The 24,171-nt window shown below is 41.8% G+C and overlaps 1 long non-coding RNA gene across 2 annotated transcripts in view; it reads left to right on the forward strand.

Moving 5' to 3' along the window:
• The window catches only part of LOC114017218 (uncharacterized), a 42,902-nt gene extending 26,675 nt beyond the window's left edge, over positions 1-16,227 (forward strand). Inside the window, exons 3-5 of one of the 2 annotated variants that reach the window (XR_008732546.1) lie at positions 5,916-6,020; positions 7,205-7,343; positions 14,579-16,227. This is a non-coding gene — a long non-coding RNA (uncharacterized LOC114017218). The remainder of the gene's footprint in view (positions 1-5,915; positions 6,021-7,204; positions 7,344-14,578) is intronic. The other variant, XR_003562124.2, reaches the window with a different exon arrangement.
• Positions 16,228-24,171: the final 7,944 nt, after the last annotated feature.

Genomic DNA, 24,171 nt, shown 5'->3' on the forward strand with positions numbered 1-24,171 from the left:
TTTTCTCTGTCTGAGTACTTACAATAGTTGGGTTTTTTTCATTATGTTTAATTTCCTCTATAACTAAGCACTAAAGTAGTACCTACATTACTGGCATGGGATATACTGCATGAGTAACTGAGGGGCAGTTTTGCCTGTTTCAGCAGAATGTGACAGAAGAATCAGAATTAATATCAGAAGTAACATGATAGCCAAGTTATAACATCTTCCAGCATTTCTGAGGCTATGGACCAATTCTGTGGCCATCATGCACAAAAAGTAAAAAACAGCAAGTCAATGTATTATTCATTACAAAAGCGTGGTTGTGGTGTTGAGACTGTCTCCCAGGTCCCAAGGCAGGGAAGTGGCAATGAGTTGAGAGCTGTGAACCCATCTCTTCCCTTGTGAGGGACAGCCTCAGCACACACACAGGGACATTGTGACACTGAGCATCTGCATCAGCCCTACGGCCTCAGCTGGCTGCAGGGCAGGAGTGGGGAGTGCTCTCAGCCACAGGCTACTCCCCAGCTCGGTCAGTAGGTAGAGGAGACCTGGAGATAATACCGCTCTCATAGGTCTTCATGGTTTGTTTCGCATTTTTTGGACAAATGGTGGCACTGGCTACCTAGTGAAAAAGACAGGGATGGTTGTGATGGGGACTTCAGGTTCATGGGGAATGGCTTGCAGGTTGTTGGTCTCTCGCTGCATGTTTTGGTGCAGAAGTAGGAGATGGCAGAGCTGAGCACAGTTTCTGGCCAAGCCAGGCTGGTTTTTTTTAATCTAAATCCCTCTAATCTAAAGCAGTGTTGGTCCTGTGTCTTAACTTCAGCAGAATTTAGGTGTACTGCATCAAACCCGTGCATGGTATGGATTAGTGATCTTCTGCAAAGTTTTGTATTTTTTCGTAAGAATCAGAAGTATGCACTTGTAAGTAGAAAGGAAAACTTGGACATGTTAATGACTGGGATGAGGTTGGTCCATCTGATAAGCTAAGTAGTGTACCAAGATTTTCTGGTTTTGCTGTTGATGCGTAACAGTACAGGTGCAGTGGCTCCATCAGACCTAGGGGAGGGGGATGACATAACCAGGCTCCCTGCAGAGAGCTTGGTGAAAAGGGAGAAGCTCTTTGGCATATTTCAGGAGTGGTCAAGCATCCAAGATTGGCAGCTGTTGCTGCTGACTGCCTAAGAACTGCTGTCAGAGCACCACCTGTGGCTTCAGACTGAATTTTACAGGGGACACATCACTCCTGTGTGCGAGAGGGATCCTCTGGCAGCTCCTGGGAATAAACCAGCTCCTGCTGTTTCTGAGTGAGCAAAACAAGCAGTTTGCGAGACATGGAGGGCTTGTCCTGGCATTACAACTGTCTCTGCTGAGACCGCGTCAGCTAACCTTGCTGTGCCAGAAAGATCCAGATGATGGTCTGGAAGATGGTCTGCACAAAGTTGTTGTAGAATATATATGAATATATGGACCAAAACAGGGCATAGCAGGATGGAGGGGAAAACAAGGCGCTAGGAGTCAGAAAGCTCTGTGAGGTACTGAGAATGGGGCACACAGGGAGAGAATTATTAAAAAAAAAAAAAAGTTACACCATAAAATATGCAGCAGTAGGGCAGAGATGCAGCTGAGAGTATCAGAGCAAGACTGAAGCAGAGGGATTAAAGAACAGAGAAGTCAGCAGGAGATGGGGTAAATATTAAGCACATTAAAATGCACAGGGCAGGAAGTACATTTAGAAATGCACAAAGGGAAGACAGTTAGTCTTGGGACTGCTCTAACCCTGCCTTATTATGTGACTCTTACCAAGAGTCCCACTCCTCCCTTGCATGGAAAGCATGAAAGATTTTATTGGTGTTTGTAAAGTTGTTACCAAGACCATAAAGAATTGTTAGCAGGTTGCTAAGCATGGGATAAATTCACTATCACTTACACTCAGTTTTGATACTCCTAATTCTGATTACTCAGCTGAGGTGTGAAATTTGGTGTCCAAGGGCTTCTTCTGTGGTCAAATAGGTGGATATTTCCGCAGAGTGTTTCAGGTCTAAGGTTTCTTTCCTTAGAGAGAACACCTTTGCTCAAAAGGCAAGAGCTTGAGGTAGGTGGCTAATGCAAGCTGGGTTGGATAGAGGACATCACGTGTTCAGAACAGTGCTGTGGGCTTCCTAAACCACTCACTCCAGCTACCTACAAATTTCTGATCTCAGGGCAGGAATCACTGGATGAATTGCTCATGTATCAGAGGTCAAAACGATGAGCATAATACTCTCTTCTGATGACAAAACTTTTGACTTGTGTGGAGTTCACTGATGCTCATAATTAGAAGTATCTGCAAATTTTTTTTCAAAATGGGTACTTAGCAAAACCTGTTCTTTTCCCACTGATTTTTTTCTCACTCAGGATAAAAGTTACTGAAAGAGTTTCCACTGATAAACCTGAGGCAGACTAATTCTATTTGTTATACTAGTGCTAGTTTTCTTTGATGGTTTCAATGGTGTGTGGCAGCTGCAGCTCAAGCTCCTGATCTGAAGCTCAGGCCCTTTTCAAAAGAAGCAGGAGATGTTCTACTCTGACCAAGCTGCACAGGGCATTGCGTGAGTCACATGGCTGAAGGAGAACTGCAAAACATATGGGCTGGCCAGGAAAGGGGAGCATCAGGTTTTCAAACTGTAATTTCCAAAGCTGCTGGTTTTTGTGGTTTATGATTAGTTTCTGAGTCAATCCAACAAAATATTTTTTGTTTCTGAACTGAATCAATGCTCATTTTTAATACTTCAACAACTCCTGTTGTTTGGAAAAAAAAATTTTGGAATTCCCCATAAGACAGATTCTACAGTTTCCATTCGCATAACACTTGCATTGAAGATACTATTAAAGTTCAAGGTATTGCTTAATGAAGGAATGACAAGGAAGATACCTTTCAATGTTTTCTGATATCTTAAATAAACAAAAAAAACTTTCCACGTTTAAAGGGAACATAATTATAGACAATCCTTTAATAAAAAGCACTGTGAATGTGCTTCAAGATGCATGATTAAGTCCAATTCAGGATGTAAGAGACGGAAGTGGGACTGTCTACATGCAGAACGTGGTTCAGATTCTTCACCCAGTCTTAGGGACTTTCAATTTCAGTAGGAGCCTCCTGTGTGGTTTGGATGTTTGGATGTCAATAGCCCTCTTCCTGGGTGCACCCATAATTTTCTATGCAGACTAATTCAGCACCTACCCCTTTTCTGAGAGCACTTGGGGTCCAGAAATGGAGTGAGCTTCCCTGTAAGTAACTCTCAAACTTACTCTGCCTGTCAAAACCAAGCTTCCTTCAAAATTAAATAAGTCCAAGTATTGATGGAGGTGACAGCTGGTTTTTTTTGTTGTTGTAATAACTTGAAAAGGAATGAGAAGTTTGAGTTCAGATGTCTACTTATCTGGCTCTCTACTGAGCTGTGATCAGTCCAAACCCCAATCCCTTACTGCCCCAAAGGCTTATTCTGATGGCTGGGTATAAATCATTATAAAAGCAGTCGAAGGGCATAGAAGATCTGAACAAAATCTGTTGAAGCAGTGACGACTTGCAGCAAAGGATGGCTCTTCACAGGCCCAAGAGGAGAGAAATCCAAAGAGCTTGACTTGGGATTATTACAAAAGCAGTGCTTAGAGCCGTAACATTCACACCCTCATTTTCTTAAAATAGGCACCTAAATAGGCATTTAGAGTAAATCTGATTTCAGTCCTTCAATGAATTAATTCTCCAAGTACAAGGATAGGGACAATAATAGCTGTCTTTTTGTAGGGAGGACATGAAAATAAATTCTTGAATGTGTATGAAGCTCGCAGGTACTATTCTGAATTTTTCCATAGTGATAGTTGGGAGGAAATGGATCAATCTGTCTTTAGATAAGCATTGAATAAGTGGGCAGCTGGTAAGGATAAAACAAAACATTAAAGAACTGCTCATAGCTTTGCAGCAATCTGTTATTAAAAAGCAGTCTAAGTGATAATACTGTGACAGAGTGTGATATGTGATATGATGAAAGTCTTTACTAGATAGAATGCACTATTGTCTTTAGCAGTTCATGCCTCCAAACAGATGAATGAGCTAAATTCTGATTTTCTGAAAGGACTGCTTAAGGATTCCTCTGTTAAAGTATGCTCCACTGTTGATATTTAAAACCAGACAAATCCTGAAAATCCAAAAATATGTGTTCATATCAAAGAAGGTTGGTTTGCACAATCTTGTCAATGTGTTTTTCTGATAAACTGCTCCTGTAAAGTGACAGGCAAGAAATTACAGTATCCCTGCAAGCAGATGGAGGGTGCATCTTTTTCAGTATGAAGTCATGTGACTGCATGTGCCTGCATTCTCATGCACCCTCACTGCCGTGTGGCATATATTTATGTGACATAATTATTTTATCTACTTTTAGACTAGAGTGGTCAGATGAGAGGTAATATTTAAAGATGTAGAGGGTCTTGTGACAGATGGGATGACAGATAAGAATAAAAGGCACACAAAGGAGCTACTGAATGGTCAGAAGCTCCTTTTAAGAAAGAGTAGGACAACATTGCTGACAGAACCACCTACTTCCAATTTGCTCAGCATTTCATGAATGGCCTTATTTATAGAAGTACTCGAAAAATTTTGACCAGTCTCACTTGTTTGCACACAAAATACAGCTTTACATTCATAAACTCTCTGTTTTTTGAAAGGTCCCTTTAGACGTTACCCAGAACACTTGTGTATATCTGTATACTGATAAGTACTTTTTAGTAGCCCGAAACAACTTCAGGAAGCAAACAGTAAACTGAGATTTAATCAAAGTTTGCATTCAATAAATTAGGTGATTCCCCTGTTATAGTCCAGCGAGATTCTGTTTTCATTGGCATATTTATATTCATTTATATTCATCGAGAACTATCAGCAACACCTGGTAGACTTTGAGATCTCTTCGTTTGAAGGACCCAGTGGCCACTGGTTGCCCAAGAACATCTGTCCTCTTTTCCCTGGGAGGTCCCAGAGGAAGGGGCATCAGGTGGAAGTGCTCCGCAGGGTTTAGCTTCTGGCTGCTGCTTGCCTTCACGTGAAATGACTGGAGAGGTCAAAATGGCTTGGGATACAATCCATCACTACTTGGATAATAAGCACCTCTGCCCCTATTTTAATGCTGCCCCCCGCTCCTCCCGCCCCCCTCCAGCTGACATATGATGCAGTGTATTTGTTTCCCCAGTGTCTGAATGAGGTAAATGTCTGATGAGAAAGGGCTGACTGGAGTCTTGTCCAGATAAGGTAGAAAAGATACTGATGGATAGGGAAAAGAAATGTCTTTGGATATCAGGATATGCTGCAAGACAGTACCCCCTACATACTATGCATTTGTTTTGTCGTCCTCAGTGGCTTTCAGATTCCTAGACATCTTCAGTGGCTAAAAGCCTTTTTTTTTTACTCACCTGTTAGTTTTTACAAAAAATTCAATCTGACATGAAGCTCACCTCTGTGTATGTGCTGTCAGGCTGTTATGCTGTGCTCAGTTGGGAGCTAATCCCTCCTGTCTCTGAGCTAAGCAAAGGGTCACCTATCTGCTGTTGAAAGTTTCTTCTGGCTGGCAGGGATTTCAAAGAGTAAAGAATTGCACCAGTTATAGAGCCAATATACTTCAATCCAGCTCTCATTCTGTCATTGCTGGAGTGGTAACACAGAACAGCTGAAGTGTTTTTGTTAATACTTTTTATATCTGAGGTCTAGATATGGGATATTTATGGTAGACAGCTCGTGTGATTTCACTTTACTTGCGGAGCCGCCGGAATTTCCTCATCTTCAGAATGTGATATAGAGCTCATCGTATCCCTTGGGGTTATGCATAAGAGCATCTGGCATGCATGAAAAAAGTGTTGAAATGGGTAGGAAATTCAGTCTTCTTCTTTTCTTCTGTTTGGAAAAGAGCCAGCCACTATTTAGGATGAGAGAAAACACCTTGGGAGAGCAGTGCACAGGTAAAGGCAGGAGAGAACTGTAATCCTGCACTGGAGTATCCTGCAAAGAAAAGGTGATGCAACTGATTTCAGCTGTATGGTGTAAAGGGTGATTTTCTTTGTTATTATAAAAGGTGGAGATCAAAGCACTGTTAATTCACCTGAGAATTTGTTTTCTTTCCTAATGTTTCTCTGCATTCATGAAAAGCATGTAGCTCTTCTCAGGTATCATAATGTCTCTAATTCTGCATGAGAAATTGAAGTTTCTAACTGACAGAGGATCAGCCAGTAGCAGCAAGGCAGCTCAGCAGTATTTCTTTTCCTCTCTTTTGAGAAAGGGGATTCGTTACCTTTGTTTGTCTTGATTTTTAACCGATTTCTCCCTCAACAATTTTTCCACCACTTAATTCTGGTTTGACATCTCTGTGCTGACAGAGAAGTTAAGACTGATGACCTTTTATGTTCTTCTGGTCAGAGAAGATGAATCAAAGTAAATTGTTTTACTAGTTAATAAAAACAGCTTTTTTTTTTTTTTCCAAAAATAGCATAGAGCAAAGGAGTTCAGGGAGCAAAGATCGTGGAATGACAGGGTGGCAGTTGGGTATAATCTGGTGGTGGTGTTTGCTAAAAACTGAAGGTGGCTCTGGGCATCTTGCCAGTTTGTTCAGGCTAAGACTTGGCTCTCAGCTCAGGAGGAACTATCTGAGTCTTCTAAGTTCATAATGTAAACAGATGTCAGTTTGGTTTTGTAACCAGAACTAATAAGATTTTAAATAGCCAAGCTATTTTTACTTCTATAATTGACCCTGAGTATACTTGTCCTCTTCCATTCAATGTCAGTAAAGGAACTGTTGGTAAAGAACCTTGGAGACCAAGCTATAGTTGTAGATAATAAAGCCATTAAGCTTGCCATTTTTTGATTTTGATGGGATATGCTTCAGAATAAAACCACATATTCCTATGTATTGGTATAAAAATTGTTTCTATTTTGGGAGAAATCCTGGCTGAAATATTCCTGTGTGGAGCAGTTTTACTGAGGATGATTTGCTGCAGACATCAGAATGCTGCAGGATTTAAAAGATCCCACCACAGATACTGGAAAGAGGGATCCGGGGCTCTATCATGAGTAGTGTGTTCTTGTATGTCTAATAGCTGTGACAGCGGTCAAAACCCTAAAGAATTTCATTGTGCTTTGTGCTGGCAGGAAATGTCCAAGCAGTCATGGCGTATTCTTAATTTTCTTTTTGGTCTTTTTCAGGAGCTGAATTTTTTTCCAGGGCTTGGAAAGCAGCATGTTAATGTATGCTGCATGTCCTCCGGAAGGAATCTAGCATCCATTGACCTCAGAGTGGCGGTGACCAGGCCGGGAGGATGCTGTTCTATTCCCATATCGTCAGGTAGTCCAGCATGCAGCAAAAACCTATCCATACAGGTGTGATCCCTTGCTAGCTAGGAGTACTCATGTGGAAGTGATACTTCAGATGTGCTAAGTTTTTTAAATAGAAATATATCTGTGTTTCCAAGCAGAGCTTTTGATGAGTTTCTTCACAGTCTGAGCGTATGCGTTTTGAGGACAGTAAAGCAAGATCTGATTAAAGTCCATGTGAACATTCAAGTTCTGGATTAGTGCTGACATCTGCTGTTTGTTCTTAACACGTACATGAGACACAGGGCAGGGAATTGCTGCCTGTGTGCTTTTTGCTGTCTCGATTCTATGTTTTATTTGACACAAAGTAGCATTAATAGAAATCACAAGATACAGTAAAACCTCCATAGGTCAACAGCTATTCTCCTGGGAGTTTAAGACATGAAATAGGCAGCTGACAACAAAGATCGAACTGAATTTTTATCCTTTCAAATGACTGTTGATGCTTTTAAGTGGGGAAAGGGCTTGAGATAGCTGGCCTAAGGGGTGAAGCTGTCTGCGTACAGGGTGAGTATTTAGCCTGAAAGCTCTTTAGGGCAGGGATCACTTTTCTGTTACTATTTCTACAGGAGCCCCTAAAATACTGGGGTCCTAATCCACAGCTGGCATAGCCGGCTGCTACCACAGGATGAAGGGGTTATGACAACAGTACGAGGGCACTGTGTCTTCATCCTCCTTGCCTGCTGCGAGTCGCGGACGCAGCAACACCAGTCCAAGAAGTGTCAGCTGCCAGCCTGGCTTTGAGCATGGGTATCACTCTGAGTCACCTGGGCAGGTGTCACCACTCAGTGTCACTGGGTTCCTGCAAGAAAGACCTGCTGGGAGACACCAGGTGCTTTCATATAGGTTATTAAACAGCTGTCATGGCCATGGAGTCATTGCTGAGCTGGGCTGGATCAACAGTAACGTGCTTTGTATTGTCAGGGTACTTTGACTCTTTCTGCTCGTGCCAGTCATCCTCCCTTCTAACTCAGCCCAAACAAGCGTATGGCAGAAAGCAGTTTTAGATAACAAGATTGTCTTTGTGTTAAGGTCATCAGTATAACAGACATCAGGGAGAAGATAAACATGGGAGGTTCTGTAGAAATCCCTGATTTATCCCATTAGCACAGCACACGACAACGCTTTATGTTTCCACTCCCAAAAGAAAGGTAAATCCTTCACGTAAATGAAGTGGTCACGTGTACTGATCCAAATACAGCTATGGCAGCTCTCAACTGCATGCTCTTTTCAAGGCATTGGAATTAAGCACACAAATATTCCCAGTTTTAGGATTTGTTCTCTATGTTAAGTATCATGAGTCAGAGTGATGCAAAAATTTTAGGTTGGTTTTAAAATTAGGGAGGCTTTAAAATAACATTTGAATAATTTTGATCTGTGCTGTGGTATTTCAGTCCACTATAGTTTCCATTTTCCAAACTTTTCTCCACAACTATTATTCTTGTCATTCCTTTTTTTTTTCCTTGTGAAGTGCTTCATTCCTTGTCCCATGAATGGAACAAGTTGCCCAGAGAAGTCGTGGATGCCCCATAACTTGAAGTGTTCAAGGCCAGGTTGGATGGGGCTTTGAGAAACCTGGTGTAGCAGAAGTTGTCTCTGACTGGTGCAGGGAGGGTGGACTAGATGATATTCAAAGGTCCCTTCCAAGCCAAATAATTCCACGATTCTATGATTCTATAATGACTTCCAGTGGCGCTGGCTAAAGTTGGTAGGGTTCCCTCAGAAGAAAGGATATCAACAGGGTAAAACATTGAAAAAAGTTTAGGTCAAAAATGGAAGGTAAAGCCAAAACATTAATCCCAAAAAGCCTGCAAATTCCAACACGCTTTGCACTGTAGGAGTAGGAATTGTATTCAAATTCTCAGTTAACTTAGTGTGATAAAAAGAGAATAATATGCCTGACACTGAAAATATTTAACATTTTTGCATATGAATTAGGTTAACAAGTACAGTCAGTCTCAGAATTATTATTATGTAAAAGTAGTAGTAGCAAAATTTAGAAAACTTTCTTAAGGTGACTTTACTACTGTGAATTAGAAATAAGTAGATGACAGATTATGCTAATTGCTTTGGACTGGAAGAGATCTGGGCCTTTAAATTACAATCCCAGTAAGTACAAATAATCTCTTGGAAATCACTGAGGTTTTCATTAGCCCAGAGCTGTGGCTGGCACCATGCTTCCTTCCCAGGCCCATGCTGGGACCTGGCCCAAGCTCTCTACACCCCTGAGACCACAGGGGACTGGACAGATTTCCAGATGCCCACGAGCCCCCCCTTGAGAGGTTTGTATGTACCTGGTGTGCTGCAGGGCATGGAGTTACCAGCTTTGCTTATGCAATGGAGGTTTCTCTGGGCACGCACTACCACAGCGCACTCAGGTTCCTTCCCTGTGGATCCCAGGGGTGGTGTGAGCAACGGGAAGAAGCAGATCCACCAGCAGCACTCTGTGGAGGAGGTGATTACTCCTCTCTAGCAGTATGTGAACATACTGTTCCCTCCTGAAGCAGGGATGACATTAAGTAAGTTCCTGCATGAAGGCATTTCCACTCCATTTTAATTACATGCAGCTTCAGCAAGTTGCATGGGTGGTTTTAGTTTTAATGACATCGTGTAATTCGCTTCATGAGAACTGAGAAAGCTACTGAGAGCATGAGGGTAGATTACAAATCATACCTGGGGGGTCAGGGGTATTTTGGGTCTTCAGTGCTAGAGAGTCTTTGCTATATTAAAAACTGTGATTTTTTTTTTCCCAAATAATCTTGGTTAAACATCCCCTGTCATATCCCCAAACATTTTTCTCATTTAGTACTAAAAAAATTTACATCTTCTGCCAATTAAACATTTTTTAGGTCAAATTCACCTTTGGCTGAATTACTAGTTCTCCACAAGGTGCTTGGATGTGACTACACTATTTTGACGTGGCTGTGGGGCACGGTGCTCTCTAAACGTACCTTTGGTGTGACTTTGATCCTTGAAATGGGACTTGACATTTGTGGTCAATTAGAGAATTTGATGTGCTACAAGAACAACCTAGAGAAGTGTGCTACAAGAACAGACAGTCAATGACGTTAACCTGGTCTGATGCCTCTGCATTATTCAGAAGCAGCCAGGGATAAGGAAAATAGAGCAGAGGCTTCAATGTTTATCTGATGCAACTGTATTGTAATCTGAGGTGGCTGCAGTACTAAACTGTGAACCAATAAATAAAATAATTTTCATTACCTATTTTAAATATTAGTTTGGCTTGACCTCCTATTAGTTTAACAGGATTTGACTGAAAAAGATCTTCCTAAAAGTGTTCACTTGCCAGTGCTTGTAACATATCTGGCCTGCATAAATGCCTTCCCAAAAGCTGAGCCTCAGAAAGGTCTCCTGTAACCATGCTCCCAATGCTGAGGAGTGCTCAAAGACTGTTTCCTTGTGGGAAACCTCATGAGTTGCAACATTCTCATGGGAACAAGGATTAATCTTAGCTCTGTTTCCACGTGTCTCAGTATGCTGACTGCTGTGTAAATTATCAGGGGGAGATTCCCATTACCCTGATTTAGACAGCTGGTTAGCTCTTCTCTCTGTATCCTGTTTTTACTGACAAAGCCTCACATGCAATCTCCTCTTCTTGCCATTGCATAGATTGAGGAAATGATTCTTATTAATACTAATGAGGGATTACAGTGAGGAGCAATGTGCGGATTACAGTGAGGAGCAATGTGCGGATTACAGTGAGGAGCAATGTGCAGAGGCAGGGTTGCAGTGAGGAAGGGAACAATCTGTTCTCTGTTTCTGCTGCTTTAGGACAAGTAGTGGGCATGTACTACAGCAAGAAAGACTCGAGTTAGACATAAGGAGTGAAAAAAAATTTATAAGGGCAAGGATAGGAGAGAGCTGGAACAGATGGCCTTGAGAGATGGTGGTGCCTGTGGAAGACCACGAAGTCAAGCTACTCAAGTACTGTCAGGACTGGTGTGGGCAGTGTTGGTCCTGCTGAGCTGCAGGAAAAGGGTTGTAATTTGTAACTTTTCTGGGTCCTCTCCACAGAGGAGTTACTTTGCCACACAGTGCTTGGTTCTGGGTGGGCACACTGCCATTACTTCTGTGTGAACTTTGATACCTCTTGTGTTACTGAGATTGGGCCTGGCACTCACAAGCACCAGGTGGATGTCAACTTAACACTTTTCTCCTCCTCTGTCTCTTTACACAGCACAGTGCTACAGCAGCAGGTTACCAAAGGCCGTTGCATGCACCATGTTTAACACTTTTCTCCTCTCTACAGCAAAGAGTGTTTTAACATGTTCCAACAGTATGAAAGCAGGAGGAACCAAGCTCTAGGAAGGAGGCAGGAGGAATGATTGATTAGGAAGGCAGCCAGTAGCTTGTCTAATCTTGGTTGAACTGTTATGCTTTTTTAAACATGATGTTTTGCAAGCTCACTCTTTTGCTCTTATAAACTCTCTTATTTGTTTTTTCCGTAGTTCATACAACAACAACGCTCTAAGGAATTAGTGTATTCCTGTAGAAAGTTATAGTGCAAGTGAGCATCCATGGATATATTACACCTCTGTTCTGTCCCACTATAATAAGAAACCTTCTAAAAGTGTGAAGAGCTGCTCCCTCCCTTTTTATGTTTGCTCAGCTAGGCAGTGGCTTTTAGCATGTATATCAAACAAAGCAAACAGAAGCACACAGTAACCATAGTCTACGTATGACATAGTTTCTACCTGCCTTTTCAGGTTCGAACATTAATGTGCACAGCCAGGGAGGAGTATGAATATACAGACAGGGAAAACTACCACTGAGTTATTATGCAAGCTACTTAACACCTAGAGTCATGGCGTTTTTCAAAGAGACTTTTAAAATACTGCATCAATACAAGTGACAGAATACACCCAGGATGGAAGAGGGGCTTCATATGTATCATTTGGCAATGATGTATAATAGGTGTAATATTTGTAACAGCTGTTAGGTGCTCTGAAGCTACACTACATTTATGGAATTTTCCACTGAGCTCTAAATATTCAGGTCACATACACAGTTAAATTTCCAGCAGTGGCACTACAGATAAAAGCACTCCAACCGTATGCCATAATTGTGCTCTATTTAGAGAGCGCAGCAACTCAGGCATTTTCACAGCAGTCATCTTAGATACGGTATACATTCTGCTTTATAAATGCCAATTCATTAGCGCATGTAACACATAGCATGCTGCTCTTAAAAAAAAAACGGAGAGTGCTATGTTTCAGTGAGGAATAAACATACAGAAAAAACCTCTTAGAAGAAGGGAAAAAAATGGAGAGGAATGCCAAATTCAGTTTCATCTTTTACACAAAGATCTGTAGAATATCAAATTCCATTTTGTAAAAGGTTTCAAATAAGTTGCAGCCATATGAGTATCCATAAATTAATATTAAAAAGACTTAATTGATTGGAAATTTCCACTTCAGGATATTGAATTGCAATAAATGATTTCTGCCACAGAAAGAATATATCATGGACAGGACATGGTTTTATAACACAGTGAACAAGCATGCGTATTTTTTTAATTATTTGTAGCGATGCTAAGCTAGCTACAATTTCAGACTGCAAGAAAGGCAGAAACATAATTTTAATACTCTGTGGTAAAGGGGTTTTACATTCAGCAAGTACCAAGCCAGCAAGTCTGACCAAAACCAGATACTAAAAATAAAGGAAAAATGATTCTTTTACTGCACTGAGTTCAAATAAACCACAAAGAAGAAAATACTGGAGCTAAAACCCGTGCATTAGCTCACTACTCATGGCCAGAAAGGCATGTTCACCTGTTGTACTATCAGTTTTGAGACAACCAGCATGGCTGTGTGAGATCAGGTATTCATGAAAAGTAGGTCAGTGCGGTCAATGGGATTGAGTTCCCAGTTTGCTAGACTTACGAATAAAATATTTTGTACCTTTTCCTACAACAGTGCTCCATCTTGAACAGCAGATATATTAGTCTGTTTTAAGATTTATTACGATTGCAACATATCTCCATGACCAAATTGTGGACCGTTGAACTCTGTAAGTCATCCTTTTGTGGCCTTTCTTTTGTAAACTACACATTAGAGGAAGGTGGTGAAATACATTGACCTTGCACCTTCTTTGTGCTAGAAGCCCAAAGGAAATGGTGAAACCTTTTGCTCTCTCCTTTGCCCTTGTCCTGTCCTTTGCTCCTTTAGTAGCTGGGTAATTTGTCACATCAAGAAGTTTAGTCGTGCTCACCTAGGGAAACCTCAAGGAGGTCTTTGCAGAGATGAAGATCCCCTGTGCAGGGATCAAGGCCACAGCTGGAACATACCCACAACCCTTGGTTACTGAATACCTTTTCTAGAGAGAAGAAAGCTCGTTACAAAACAATAGTGATGGCTCTGGCAGGTCTGGAAAAGGTGCCTTACAACGTTACCACCCCACTGGCCTCTTTTTTTCCTCTCTTGTGTGAGTTTAAAGCCCCTTACAGCCCCTTTGCCACAGCTGGGAGAAGGGAACATCTGCTTCACCTTCCCCAGTCCAGCTCATACCAGGGTGTACAGATACATGTTCCCTCCACTCTGTTTGGCTTTGGGTCCAGTCAGCTGGGCAGAGAAATGGGAGCTAATGTGCTAAGTTTGCCCTGCTCTGCTCAGCGGGAACCAGGCTGTGTGCTGGCTGTGAGCCCTGGGGTGGGTCACGCCGGGACATGGGGTGGGCAGAAAGGGCCAGGGTTTTCCAAGGCCTCTGGAGGAAAAACACAGCTGTTGTGTGGGCTGCTTTCCACACCTCTGCACCTCAGGCTGTTGACTGCTGTAGTTCAGGTTTCTTCTCCTCACCGTGAACACCTGGCTCATGTTTCTGGCAGGGAAATGGGGCAGGAGAATTCTGTGGCATCTGAAAGGGGGCAGAGACTGATTATTCAGCAGCTCCCAGAACCCCTGACTTTTTTCTTCTCTGCCCTTGACATCCAGATTTACTGAATTGCCAGCCACATTAGAAGGAGATGTTTCTGCTGGGTGACACCTACTTAAAGCATTGCTGTAATTAGAGCCAAGTAAGGGCAGGAGAAAGTGAAAGACAGAGAGCCTAGTCCTCTTTCTGCCTGATAACAACGTCTTACAAAGCAATTACAGTAACTTACTCCTAGCTTCAAGACACGGAGCCGATTCTTGCCATCCTAACAGCATTTTGGTTGTTAAAAGGAAGTATCAGTTTTCTTTTACACAGTGCAGAGCATGAACCTTTCATGGAAGAGTATCCAGACTCTGTTGGAGGTCTCCTTCCAGCCACCTGCCCTCAGAAGACCCCCAGACAAGCATGAATTTCCAGGCTCGTTTAACTGGCTCAGGCTGTTAGAAGAATCAAACAAAATCTTCACCATTGGTAGTATCTGGACAGCAAACACTGTGATGAAATGGCTTTCCACAGTTTCTACCCCCGAACCTTTGACTTAAAATGGTCTGATCCATCTCAACAGTATTTCTGGATGTACTGGACTAATAGTTCTGTTTCTTCACTTTCATGCATTGCTTTGGGCTTATTATACAAATGTATAACCTGGGTGCCACAGGTGTGGAGAAAAACTGCAGGCACGTAAAGATGTAATCATGGAATAACAGCGAGACATTTTTAATAGGATTCATGCAATGCTTTATAATAGTGTGGCTCAAAAGAAGCAAACACCAAAAGTTATTTTCTTCATCTGTCTTAACAAAATTGCAAATACATTTGAATTTGCCAAGATTTTTTGATTTATGGACGATAAATATGAAACAGGCAATAGAAGCTGCAAACAGGGCTTGATCATCCATCAAACAGACAAACCTGATGACCTGAGAAGGCTGCTGATTTCATCAGGGTTGTGTTTGTCTGCTTCTCCTAGTTTTCTTTCTTTCTGTGTGCAGTCACTTCTATTTTCAACCATTTGTGCAGCCTGTCTTGCAGTTAAAACTGGCAGAAACAGTTTCTGTAAAATCAGTGAAGGAATCAACAACGCAGCTCTCACTGACCTCTTTAATTTAATTTTGCCATGTACTTCTGCCTACAGCCTGCAGCATAAAATAAAAACATTTAAAGTTGATCAGTCTGGGTACGCTCTCACAGCATGTAGGTCACCCTATCAGTTATCCGGCAGGCCCTGACACATAAGCTTCTCAGTTAATAAACCTTGGGACTGTGTGGATCAATTTCGGCATCCAAAGCCAATGGAAATAAATCTTCAGCTATTTTTATTTAAAATTTTATTTTTTGCACCCTTTTCTCCACAGAGAAAGATTATAGAAAGAATTCATCACAAAAGTACAGAGAAAAACTCAAAATACTGGCTCCCTTTAAGCAGCTGAAGAACTGTATGGAACTAACCTTCATGTCCTTCTAAGCCAAGACTCTCTAATCTTTCAAATCCAGTTCAACCTTATTATCAACTCACTTGGCAGAATTAATATACTAACATGGGCACTTTGCCAAGGTTTTTTTTACATTCAGCTTCTGTTATGCCAATTCAATTACAAATTATTTCTTTACAAAGCTTAATCATATATAATGAATTAATATAAGCAAAAAGACCAAAGAAGATATGGTTGACTGCGTTACAGACTAAAGAGGTAATTAGTCTTATAAACCCGAGAGAAGAATATTAGTCACCTATATTTATGCTGTGATAGATTCAAATCTAGATGGCACATAGAAAATGAAACAATGAAGCTCATCCCAATCTACTGCAAGTGAAGATTGTTTCATTTTCACACTGAAATACTGAAAGTAAATGGTGCTAAATGGAAATCTCTTAGTTCTGATTTGGATAATAAAACATTTAACCACTTCACCTGCTTAGCCTGGAACACCAAACGGGTTGTAACTTCCCCATTTAACACCAACTTCCCCATTTAACACCAAAATAAAAATAACTTGGTTATCTAATGCTAAATCACTGCTATTCTCAGCACAGCTTCTAATAGAACTGCTTTGGCTACACTGGGAGGAGTAACATTTGTAAACTGTTGTGCTAGTAATGTCCTAATGACCTGAGTTCAGAGCAAAGACGTAAGTACATCTGCTGTCCAGGAACCTGTTTACACCAAAAATATTGTTACTATACATAGGGGTGTGAAGAATGCTCTGATTACTTGTGTGAGGGTAATAGGATTTCTGTGCACTTTTCAAAATCTAGGATGTGACCATTATGATCAGCTATTTGAAAACTATCGGTAGACTTACTTCTTCAGATTAGGCCATACCATTGCAAGTTGAGTACAAACAACATTCTCAAAATCCTTGTTTGCAAGAGGTGAAGATGTGCCTTTAATACCATATGAATGGAGAATTCCAGTTCTATTCACCTAAACACTCATTAGAACTAAAACATACTGCACATGAGCCAAGACTAAGGGACTCATGTTGTAAAAGGATGCAATAATCACTGCTCTGAATGCAGAATAAAGTTTTACTGACAAAACGAGCCTTGAGATTTGATGCCATTTATAATGATGCTATTATTTCACTAGGCAGCTAGTGATGCTTCTGCTCTACTTGCTTTTTTGTAAAATGGTTATTGAAAAGCACCCACATTTGTTACTAGACTTTTCACAAGCTCCCAGTGATCTCATGAGGAAACACTATCTCGGCTTAAGACAAGCTATGCTTGATCAGCATAAGTAAGTTGGACTTCTCGTTTTCTGCTGAGGTATCCTCAGTTCCTTCCTGCTCCCTGGCATTATTTATGAGAGAAACCAAATAGGTTTGTGGTTTCCATGAGATCAGTCCTTCAATCATTAAAATAAAAACTTGTACTATGTACAGATAGGTAGAATCATGGGACAACTATCATTGCTATGTCCTGTGGAATGGTAATGGTCTGGGATGGTGACCAAGCATGCTAAGGAAACACAGCTTAGATGGATCTACATCCACTTATTTCCATTGTGGTTCACAAACCCTGGCATGGGTTTGTATGATGCAGCAGTCACTTCCCTGAATAATGTATGTGTGTCTGGTACTTTCATTATGTTTCCTCCCATCCAAAGATGTAAAGAATATGAAAATCCAGAAGATTATTTCAAAATTTTTCCTTCTGGTATTGTGATTTTAATAATAGGCTCAAGCAGTGATGTAAGACTGAAGTAGTGAGGGAAGAAGGAAAGCCTGGAAGGTCAAGCCCAGAACTGTCCTCAGAGCTGAAAAGGTTTGCAAAACAGTGAAAAGGGGCACCACTCCTTCAGAGAATCACTATTCTGATTTTATCTCAGCCACCAGCTTCCTGTCAACCAAAGCCCATCACTTGACTTTATGCCTTACTCCTGAAACGGTGGTAATGTTGAGCTTTTAGTTAAATTCTTTCCAGTTAAAGACCACAAGACATCAAGATGTGCCCAGGCTGTGTGATGCTGACAGTGAGCTAGTTTGAGTACCAAACTCCTATGCTTAGCTCTGCTGAGTCCCCAGATGAAGTGCTGAGCCATGTTCCAGACCTGTGCCAGGTAATTAAACACTTTTTCATGCGTGGCACAGCCCTGTGCTGCCCGTGGAGACTGCTGATTACCAGGGCGAGAGGTGCACATAGATTGATGAACACAGGAACATGCCCAGATGCTTGGTGCACTTGGCATTTTTGGTCCATCCCTAAGAAAAAACAACTTTTTTTTTTTTTTTTTTTTTAAAAATTTATGGAGGGGTTTGTGGTCTCATGCAAGAACAGTTATGAATTGAAGTTATGGTCACTTTTTTTTCATGTGAATGTTTAACAGAAGGACTCTAGAAAATAACAATGGCAACCAACCACTGGTTCTTCTGGCAGTTTTTCTTGGCTGGTTTTTCATTCTAATTAGTACAATAATTTAATTAGCATAACTGTTCATGATATTTTTGTGCATCTATTTTGCATACTCACCTCTCCTTCTGTTGCTGACCTCATTTGGATTGCTCACAGTGCATACACATTCCTTTTAGCAGATTTAACCACAATGTGTCATGTGCCAGTGGGAAGAAAATTCTGTCTCAGAATTCTCAATATTTAACAAAAAAAATTTGAAATAACAATAAACCACACATGCTGCAAAAGCAGAAAAGAGCAGGGCTCAGCAGACTGGAAGTTCTGTCTGCAGTCTGGATTGAGTGAGCTTGAGAAATCTTCACAGACTGTGCTTGAGTTAGTGCCTGAACTAAAAATTGACTGTTCTGTTCCACCAGTTTATCTTATAAATTGGTATTTTGTTTATTCAAAGCAAATTGCAGGTCTTCCAAAGACAAGTTTTTCACTGTCACGACTTAGAAATACGTTAAATGATGCAATCTTCAGTGCATAATGCAAAAACTGCCAGAAATGACCATTTCACAGTCTTATCATTTCTGAAACATATTTTCTTCAGATTTGCCTTGATTCTTCAGGTCCAGTTGAGGTCTACAGAACAAGCCAAAGTCCACACCAGAAGTCAGTCGCAGAAGGCCCAGTGCTAACATTAAAATTTCTCTCTCCAGCTCTTTTCAAATGGTTTGAGCATGACCTTTCTGATGAGAGCACATTTAGCCAGCTACTTGCTCCATGGGGAATGGGGATCTCCAGCTTAATGGAAATGCTTAAATCCAGCCTGTGCGTGTGTGGGGAGATGCTTGAGTGTTTCCAAGGAGCCAGCCCAGATGGAGCATGGTGGGCACTGCCCCATGGTGTGGAGCAGCAGCTTGGCCAGAGCTGTGGGATGCCCCACGCCATGGGCTGTGAGGGGTCACTGCTGTGGGTAGCTGTGCATGCCAGGAGTCACCCAGATGGGATCATACGGATATGGCCACCCTGCACTGAATCAGCTGCTTGGAGCAGGAAAGATAAGGCATTGGTGAGAGTTCACTGATAAGCCCATGGGGTGGGGAAGTGGGATCTAGCTGAGCTTCTGCAGGATGTTTATCAGTCTGTGGTACATAAAAGCAGTCAAATTGCTTCCAGATCTAAGCCAGATATGGAAACAAGTCAGGTGCTTTTTGCGTGGTGCTGCATTTATAGGAGCAATTCAGCAGCTTCAGCTTGGTGCTGCCTCTGCAGTGGGTGATGACCTGCCAGGGTCTTTGCTGGTTTTGCAGCAGGTCATTCCCCTGCCTGGCCACTGGCTGCCCACCGCCACCGGTGAGCTGATTCCAAGCCCCTCTTCCATCTGGATGCCTCTTGTAATGGATGCTTTCCAATTAGAAAGATGCAAACATGCTAGTGTGCTGTATCAAGTATAAAAGAGAGCTACCTGAAAGAAATTATACACTCCCTGCCACCTTTTCCATTTCTGTCATTATAAAACACAGACAGTTATTCACATCATAAAAAGGAGGAAAATATAACCAATAGTATTGCAGCACAAGATTACACTTTGCTTTTAAGACGAAATTTTATTTTCATTTTACTGTGGACGGTGGGGTTCCGTTTTAATGTTATGGGTGAATTTTTTCACATACCTAAAGCATAGTTAAACTGTGGTACTCATTCCAATAGGAACTTACAGAAACCACAAATAAAAATTACTTAGTAATGACAAATTTGTGACTAAGAGGCTCATCAGTGAGCCTGATCCAAATGTAAGCTGCAGCTAAGCATGTTCCTAAACTTGAAACTACTAGAAAGGGAGTTGTTCCTGTGAAAGAAACATTGTGTAATTGCTTTGCTTTTACTTAGCTTTTCTTAAGCTGACATTTCAGATACCAGACTAGATGGAGCCTCATTCCGAGTGTGTAGAATTTTAAATATTTGACCTTCCTTTCACATAACAGCTTTACTCTTTCTAAATGGAGATCTTGTCACATAACCATGCCAGCAATGTTCAGTATGTACTTCCAGGTGATGCTGAGAAGGATTTGCTGAAGGAGCACCTTTACTCATGTCATGCTTTCAAAGGGATTTTAGTGAGATGTCTGTGGGGACTGAATTTGGTAAGCACTGTTCAGAAGTTTGGTCACTGATTTTTTTTCTCATTTGTCCAGGAAAAAGACTGAACTCATGCTAGCTAAGAGCACTACCCTTCCGAAAGTGCTGCCTGAGACCTTGTGCTATGAGGAGATACAGAGACTGCACCACCTAGCTCTGGAAAAGCGTAGCTGGGATTTGAGAAGATCTTGCAGAAGACAATGGAAAAAACAGACTTCAGTTGCCCTAAACTTGTGCTTGCTCCTACATGGAAAACAAGACTTCAGTGACAAAGTCCTGGAGGAGGGCTCTTCCTGCCCCACCATGGGGAGGCCGAGGGGCTCTTTGTCTGCCGATATATTTGTCAGGTGTGACAAAGGGGACAGTGACATGCTCTGGCATGACAACTGTATTGCTTATGTGCAGCCGCAAAGGGACTGAAGGATGTTTTGAAGATATACATGTGTATAGAGAAATTAATCAATGTTTATAAACATAGGAAAAGATTTTGGCTAGGTATTTCTAATAAACCTGGAATTGTTTTAACAGGTTTATTGTTAATTAATAACAGGAATATTGTTATTCATAATATAAGGGGAAAAGAACTTAGATGTAAAACGATTTAGACAAAACTGTCATTCATGGGTCTAAGGTTCAACCATTCATCTAACAGACAGCTACAACGGACACTATACCAAAGGACAAATGCGCGGTGCTGCCCCTGGGAAGGAGACACCCCTGCAGCAGCCCATGCTGGGAGCTGCTCTCCGGGGCCCTGGTGGGCAGCTGAGCATGGGGCAGCCCTGTGCCCTGGCAGCAAGCATGGCCAGCAGCCTCCTGGGCTGCACAAACAGTGGCACAGCCAGCAGGTTGAGAGATGTGACTTATCAGACCACATCTAGAATACTGGATCCAGTTATCTCATGCTCTAACCCTGCACAAGAAGGACCTCAATAAGCTGGATGGAGTTATGTGGAAGAGGCCCAGGCTGGTTAGGAACTGAAGCACTTGCACTGTGAGGAGAGGATAACTGTACACGAATGGAGAAATATCCATACATGAAATGCTCCCACCTCACCCCATGTTCATGTTACACAGTTTTATTGGCATAGCCTGTGGAGGAAGTCCCTCTACTCACTCTTTCCCATGTCACACCTGTTTGCTCTAGTGATGACCAAAGCCATTTCTGCTTAGCTGAGTTGCAGGTTACCTACTGGTTATCTAGATTTGTGAAGGCCATGAAAAGTTTATTTTTGATTAAAAACAAACTACACTGTTGCAGCACTATCAAAACTAGCCGGCTGCAACAAGGCTTTTACCATTGGTTGGATGCTACTGTCTGTGCTGTTTCTTCATCCTCTTCAGGCAAGTCCACTCTGCATCTTGCCTCTCCTACATCCGGGGCTTTCTCTCTCTCTCTCTCTCTCAACGGGGCACCAGTTCTCACAACACTATCAAAACCAGCTGGCTGCAACACTAGACCTTTAACCTTTAACAGAAAACTGCTTATCTGAAGCAACACAATTTTCCTTTGAGCTATTTTCCTTCCAGAGGTTGTGGTCAGCTTACAGACTGACAGGTCCTCTGACTGGGACTTCTGGCTCCTCTTGGCTTTAAGCAAAATCATCCCTTAACCTGCCCGTGTGTTGCATTCTTATTTCAAAAGCAATGACAACCCGTACAACTAAGCTTTCAAGTTTTGCCACCCCTGTGAAAGCGGCACAGAGGAGGCTAAAATAATTCCAAGGGGAGAAGACAACTGAATGAGATATCTCTTAGCTGCAAGGTCTAATTACTGAATTCTTGCATCATCTGCTCAGTTTTGGAAAGAAATTTCTTAGTTCCTGCTTTCAGTCAAAAAAACTCAGATTGACTTACTTCAGTCAAAACAGTTGAAATCTCAGCCCGTCTCTGACCACAGCCTGATATAACCCATTTCTGTCCCTCCCTGTGTGGTGGGGGTGTCCCTCTGCCGTGCGCCCGGTGCTCTGGCAGTGCTGTGCTCAGAGCCTTGACCTCCATGGGAAGGACCCCAGGCCTGGTGGCTCCCTGCTACCACTTTCCTTTCTATAAAGAGGTGATAAAGGACAATGTAGTCCTGTCCAGCAGTCCAAAGAAGCTGCATCTGATTCCTCCGCCATCTTCAGTCTGCTAACTAGGTGACCGCAAGGCAGATTTGCTGACTTGGCCTTGCTTGCAGCCCCAGGGGACAGCTTTGTTGAACTGCTGCATGCAGAGGTACCCAGCTGCATCCAGACCTTCTCTTTGAGGCCTGAGTGCCTCAAGGAATGCACCATTATCACCACGATGTGTAATCTGCCAGGACTTGTGACCTGTTCTGGTTATAGACCAAAGCCATGCTACTCCTGAAAGATAGCAGCCTTCAGCATTTTATGGGTACAGACCCTAAAGTTTGTATCAGAAGAACGAACCAGAAAAATTGCTAGAGGTGGAATAACACATCTATGTCTAATTAGTAATGAACTTTACTGAATTTTTAAATAACTTGGTACTTTTTTATTATTAGTACTCCATATTCTACAGGTATTCAGAGGCTGTGGTTTGCCTATTAATACTTTTCTGCTGTCAAGCCAGCAATAAAAGCCATTAGTTTCATATTATGATCTACTTCTATAAAATCTGTATTGAAGCTGAATGATCTTGTAATGAGCTGGTACTGCTGCACCCTTTGGTGAAGCATTGTGCATTACCTACATCACTTAAATCTAATGTGCCTCATAGTCTTAGCAGCCCTAATCAGACTGTGAGATGATGCAGCTGATAGGTTTGCATTCTGAATGGATATTTAAGAAACAAAATTACCACCAAATAAGTTTTTGGAGAATTAGGGTTTCTGAAGGAAAATGTAAGGAATGGACAGCTAGATGCCATTTTAGAAGCGCACACTTTCTAATTCTAAGCACTTTTTGTGCAGGCCAGTATGGAAATTTAGAGTTTTTTATTTTTCAGGCTCCAGAATGAGAAAAGAATTGCTAAGTTTCTTGTCAATACTACCAAGACTGGTGGAAGACAGCACACAATGCACTTTGATTTCACTGAGCCTAAAACAAACTCTTACACATGACAGATCTTAAAAAAAACAGTGCTAGGAAGGACCCCTCTGGAGATCATCTCTTTAGTTACTAGCATATGAAAGAAGAGGTCAAGTTTATTCTCGTGGCTCTAAAACTAACAGTTTTATTAGAGGGAAAGGCAACATTAAAATTGTTCAGACATTTACAGTACTAGTCAGATGGATGTATGCAATCTTCTGTGGTACGGCAGTTCAGCAAACATCACTGAGGTACTGGTTTAAAGGAACCCTATCTCCACACTCAAGCACTTGTGGCTGGTGCACAAGCTGGTGTCCATCGACTCACAAGAATGTATAACTAACACAGTAATTTACTCTGTGTCCAAAAGGACTGAATGATGCATTATTTTATCTAAGTTACTTTCTTCCAGTTTTTCATTATGCTTTAGATATCACGTCATAGCCATAGTTTTCTGTCTTCTTTTACCTTGCCAGGCTGCAACATCACAGAGCTGGAGGAGGCTTGGATCTGACTTGGCAAGCAAGTGGTCAGTCCCTTCCTTCCCTCAGCGGTTCTGCCAAGCCCTGTTCTGCTCTCTGTGCAAGGCCACGGTGATGTTTTTGAGGGTGATCCAAGCCCTCCTCGTGTCTTAAATTTATTTTGCCAATGATGCAGTGAGAAGATCAAAAGTCCTTGGACCCCCTTCCCATCAGTAACTGAAACTGCTGAAAATCCCATCTCATTTTCCTCAGTTCTGAGCTGAGGTGCTCCACAGTCACTTGATGCAAACAAGTCAATGCTTACATGCCAGTTAATCCATCCTGGGTGGAAAACACTGCCTTTTCTGTGTGCTGTGCTCTAGTACCCATTTGCATGTGCAGCGAAGATTGCTATGGCTGCATTCTATATTT

This window comes from Falco cherrug, chromosome 5 (genome assembly GCF_023634085.1).
Source record: "Falco cherrug isolate bFalChe1 chromosome 5, bFalChe1.pri, whole genome shotgun sequence".
NCBI classification, from domain to species: Eukaryota; Metazoa; Chordata; class Aves; order Falconiformes; family Falconidae; genus Falco; species Falco cherrug.